Source organism: Mobula birostris, chromosome 4 (genome assembly GCF_030028105.1).
Source record: "Mobula birostris isolate sMobBir1 chromosome 4, sMobBir1.hap1, whole genome shotgun sequence".
Lineage (NCBI taxonomy): Eukaryota > Metazoa > Chordata > Chondrichthyes > Myliobatiformes > Myliobatidae > Mobula > Mobula birostris.
In genome coordinates, this window is record NC_092373.1 from 62,101,656 (window position 1) to 62,107,694 (window position 6,039).

Below are 6,039 nucleotides of genomic sequence, written 5' to 3' on the forward strand. Positions count from 1 at the left end.
GGAACCAAAATAATCTTGGTCACTGCAGAGAATTCTGCGGGTTGTCCAGCAACTGAAAAGTAGCCGTTAACACCCAAAGTAGCCAAGTTTCATATCATTTTCAGTAAATTATCATTTACGTGGTCGTAAGGATTGGCCTATTTTGTCTATTTTCCCCCTTTGACTTATAAAAGCAACAGTATCATACTCATTCAGATGTCTTTAGATTAAATCAGGAAGATTCACATGGTTAATTTTAGCCATAAACCCATCTAGTATATATTTCTTCATTAGCTTCAGCAGTTTAGTGCTGCAACTAATTCATTGCCTTAATTTATCATTTGCAACTAAGAATCATAATTGTCTTCTCTTTCCTGTTTTTGTGCATTAAGTTAGATTGTTACAAAGGAAGTCAAAATCCAAGACACTCTTCTGCAAAGTTACGTGCGTTTTATCAAACATTTGTTAAGTGAGCTTATATACGTGATGCATGTTTATAGTATATCTAAACAAGTTCTCTGTAATTCAATTCCATTTAACTTAATATAATTCTAAAATTATAAAAATTAGACACATTTGAGGTTGTGCATCTTTAGTAAAGCAAGATAAAATTGGGATGATATTGTCCTTTAAGTAATTGAGTAGTGAACACAATATAAGAGATGCAGTTGAGTCACAATTTTACATGGGTGTTTAGGGCCCTAGAAAGCAGAGAGGAGGTAAAATAGCAAATGTTGCAGTTGCATGGAAAGAGGCGATGACAGAGCGAGTAGATGTCGTGGGCAAAGGAAGATCAAAGTTGAATACAATGGGAATTCTGAAAGGGGTGACAGTTAGTACAGCAGCTGCTTGCAGTTTCAGCAACCTAGGTATATTCCTGAACTCCGATGCATTCTGAATGGAGCATGCACATTCTCCCTTTGACCACGTGGATACTCCAATTTCCTCTTCCACATCTCAAAAACAAGCAGGGTGGCAGGTGAATGGGCCACTGTAAAGTCCTCCTTATGTATAGATGAATGGTAGAACCTGGGGGTGGCAGGGAAGTGATGGAATGTGAAGGTGATAATGCTGGCATGATTGTTGGCATAGACTTGATGGGCTGAAGAGCTGTATCTCCATGTGAGGGACACTGGTGGCGCCAGAGATTTTTTTTCCTTGCTGGTGCTACAGTGGGGCTGAATTGTTCAGTGATGGTGCTGAGGGATGTATGTATTCACAGGCCAGACGCGTGGTGTTCAAAAGTCAGTTTCAAGCATATGTGCGTAATATAGATGCCTCTGTTTATTCACAAGCAACAGCAATTGATAGATCTAATATAGAAGTGAACTGTGACAGTGTCAACAGCATCGGAGACAACCCGGGCTACACAGAGCATAAACAAACAAACCAACAGAGCATCCGACCCACAGCGCACAACGTGAATCACACACCAATCCCGCAATCAGTGTCAGATGTGTGCTTTTCAACTGAAAAACACAACACTAACCCACAATGTCCACTGCTATTTGCATTACATGGACAGACAATACCAAAAAATACACCGTTATTAAGGTCAAATAAGGCAAACAACAGATGCAAGGCTTTACCAGGAATTGGACAAATCGTACTCCGACCATGCAATACCTCAATTAGTTCGGCTACTGAATTTAAAACAAAAATCAACAGAATCACCGCTTGGAAGTCTAAGCAAAACCAGTAGTCTTAATAGTAAATGTAATATTTTAGGATTTGCAGGAAACATAAGCACTATGGGGTATCCACCACAAAATAATAATAATAATCAGCATTAGTCTGGGCACAAATGTTTAAAAAATCAGTTGCACTCACCATTGATGTTTTCAGAGAAGCACAATCCGTCTGTTGTGATTGATGACGAAATTATCAATGATTTTCTGGATGTCAAGTGCTTTGGTCCTCCGGCTGTTTACGGCCAACAGGGCCAAGTTGCTGTTCCAAGCATTGCTGCTGCTATTCCTTAGGTAGTTTTTGAGGTGTCTGAGGCAAGAGAAACTCTGTTTGCATGAAGCAGATGTCACAGGTAGAGTCAGTGATATGCAGATTAGTTTGTATAAATCTATAAATGCGTCATGGTAGGGTCTCATTACAGCTAGAAATTCCACTGTGTCATTCGCTGTCTGTCCTTGCTTTTGTTTTGTTTCCAGCAGATGCCGAACCTGATGTAGCTCTGCAGTCAGGTTCACTTCAGCCACTCCATGGTATTGGGCCATTGGCCAAAGACAATTCTTGTCTAGGAAGAGCTTGTGTTTGGGACTCAATGCTGAGACTCCAGTCAGAACACTCCCAGTCTCAATTGAGAACTGTCTTTTCATTTCAGTCAGAAGTCTGGATATAACCGGGTAGAAACAGTGCTTGTGGAGGTCATCAGAGGATGTGACAGGTGTGCATTTGGTTTGGGCCTCAATAACAAAATCACGTAGGTGGCGGGGTGGCTGGGCCTGTCTCCTTTCATGTGGTCTGCTCTGTATACCGGCCTTGACGCACAGGTCCCTAGCTCTTGCCTGAATTTCACTCCATGATTCCTCTCCCTGTTTTGCTGAGAGTGCATCGATAACAGACTGAGCCAAGTCCACAGCGGATGAAAGCTCCAAACTGGGAGATTGTAGCTGGTCTGACATGAACTTGGTGACTCGGAATAAATCCTCAAACAGAGTGAGAAGTAAACCAAACTGCTCGTCAATCAGTCCATTTACAGCTCTGGCCTCCGTTTTCCTCTGTGCAGTTGGTTGACCCATAATATCCTTTAGTGTAGCTAGAATGGCAGGGAGTGATTTCCTTATAGCGCACAAAGCTGTATACTGCCATGCCCAGCATGTATCTGACAATTTCTTTAACTCCATGGGCTGTGCAGTTGATTCCAGTTCTCTCCGTTTCTTCATGAAAAAATCGTGGGCAACAGAGTTTGAACTGAAGTTGTAAAGCAGCTGCACAGTTTCAAAAAACTCACCCACTTGTACATTGCTCAGAACATCCACTAAAACAAAGGTAAGTCTGTGAGCATGGCAGTGTATATATAATGCCTGCGGGACCTCTTTCCCGAACCTCTCTTGTACCCCGTTATTGCACCCGGAGATCACTGCTGCCCCATCATAACACTGACCTATACATGTGTTCTTATCAGTAACACACTGGGTGAGTGTCTGTTCAATGCTTTTAAGAAGCAACTCTGCGTCCAACCCTTCTGCTGGAGTGAAGTGCAAGAATTCTTCAAGCACTGTTTCGTTATTCAAATATTACACCACCACTGATATTTGTTCCTTTTTACTCAAGTCTTTACTTCCACCATGATGGCAAAATGTCCAGCCTCCTCGATTTCTGCACGCACTTGACGTCTGACCATATCTGCCATAATACCCATAATTTCATTTTTGATATTGTGATGGGTGTTTTGGCATTTCCAGGATTGTCCTCTATTTCTTTTAGCTAGTCTTATCAAACTGCCCAATTACACTGAGCAACTCAACAAAATTTCCCCTATTGCCAGATCCATCATCCTCCCGGTGTCCTTGCTGGGCAATGCCTTGGCACACAGTATAGTGTAGAGACTCAACCACTGCTCTCATATACTCACAATTTTCTTGGACAATCTTTGCATGTCCTTTATCAAGCATATTTCCCAATCTTGAACCGCCTTGTTTACTCAACCTGAATTCAGCCCATGCCTCCATAGCAAACTTATGAGCTGCATTTACATGGTGGGTTTTGAAAGCTGTCGTTGCTTTCCACCAGTTGTGGTAACCAGTGACAGTGAAGGTAGACTCAGAATGGAACCCATGTCCTCCACGCAGGAAATGCCTGCATGCGAAGCAGAACGTCGTATCTTTCGTGATTGAATATTCCAGCCAAACAGGTCAAACCAGCCACGCATAAAACTCCTTTGCCGATTGCCAAACCGTTGTGAAGGGTACTTTTTCAATGCTGGTTGACATCACTAACAGTATTCCCACTAGCACTAAGAGCAGCTTCATCCACGTTCTCTTCCCAATCCTGCTCCATTTCTTGTTCCTCTAATTCACCCTCACACTCCTTCGATGAACTGCTGTCGTCCTCATCCCCACTTACTACTTTCTGCATGTCACTTTCAATTAAGACGGACTCAGGCTGAGACACCACTGATTCCTCTGGATGAGGTCATTTTCTTCACTAAAAATTGATCCATTTTTCATGCCAGCCAAAGTAATGCATGTGCCAGACCCACGCTACTTGTAAAAGCCCAATGTGTGTATGTGGCATCCGTTAGTCTTGCGAGACCATAGATCTGCGCCTGGATCCTGCACAATGTATGTATACGATCAATCTATCACCATCTTAAGTGATCTTAGATCAGCTTAACTGATCCGAGGACAGCAACAGCGAGACATTGACAACGAACGAATAAGTAGAATTGTAAAGTGGATCTGACCTTGGACCAGCACAGAGTTTATAACTTTATTGCTGCGTGGAAGCTATGGTAATTGGGGACGCTGTTTCACTACATCAACTGGAGAAACAAGCTGTATTCAAAACTATACAGAGAAAGCAGCTGCAATTTGTATGTCAAATTTCAGTTAATTTCTTGGTAGTGCTATTGTAATTTCTGCTGGTGCTATAGCACCAGCAAGCACCACCTCAGTGCCGCCACTGGCGGAGGGATGGAAAGTCTAGAACGTAGAGCAGAACATAGAACATCACAGTGCAGTACTGGCCCTTTGGCCTATGATGCTGTGTCGATACTTTAACCTCGCCGAAGGTCAATCTAACCCTTTACTTCTAACTCTTCCATTTTTATTTCATCCACGTGCTATTTAAGATTCTCTTAAATGCCCTAATGTATCTGTCTCGACTACCACTCCTTACATGCACATGGCCTGTGTTTTTTTTTAAAAAAAACTACCTATGACGCTTCCATATACTTTCCTCCCAGCACCTTAAAGTAATGGCCCACTTGTATTAGCTGTTCCTGCCCAGGGAAGATGTTTGTCTCTATCCATTTGATCCATGCCTCGTATCACCTTGTACATCTCCAATGAGTCAACTCTTGTCCTCCTCCTTACCAAATAGAAAAGCGCTGTCAAATTGCACTGCAACTCAGAAATCTTGGGGTTCACATCTATAGATCCCTATATTCCTTCATATTGTTAAGAATCCTGTCATTAACCCAGTATTGTCTTCCAGTTCAACCTTCCCAAGTGAGTCTCTTCACACTTTTCCAGACTGAACTCCATACACCACTTCTCAGCTCAGCTTTGCATCCTATCAATGTCCTGTTGTAACCTATGACAACCTTTTACATTATTCTCAACAACAACAAACTTTGTGCAGTCTGCAAACTTACTAACCCACCCTTCCACTTTCTCATCCTTGTTATTTGTAAAACTCACAAAGAACAGGGGTCCCAGCTTATAACCCTGCCAAACACCACTGGTTATCAACCTTCAGGCAGAACATGCTCCACCTGCTACACCCACTACTTTTGGTGTGCAAGCCAATTCTGGATCTACACAGCAAGGTTTCTCTGGATCTCATGCCTTCTGACTTTCTGAGTGAGCCTACCATGTGGAACATTGTCAAATGCCTTACTAAAATCCATATTCACCATTTCCACAGCTCTGCCTTTATCAAAGTTTTGCTGCTTTCTCAAATAATTCAATCTGGTTCATGAAGCGTGACCTACCCTTCACAAAGCCATGTTGACTATCGCTAATCAGACTATGCTTCTCCAAATCCTTGTAAATACTCTAAGAATCTTCTCCAATAGTATGCCCACCACTAACATAAGTCTCACAGGTTAATAATTCCCAAAATTATCCCTATTATCTTTCTTGAACACAGGAATAATACCTGCCACCCTCCCCCCAGCACTACTCCAGTGGTCAGAAAGGATGCAAAGATCATCACCAGAGGTGCAGAAATCACTTGCCTTGCTTCCGGTAACAACCTGGGTTATACCCCATCCAGCCTTGTGGACCTATTTATCCTAATGTTTTTTAAAAGTTCCAGCACACCCTCTTTCTTAATGGCGACATGTTCCAGCAAGCTGTCCCTAAGCAACCTTCACAT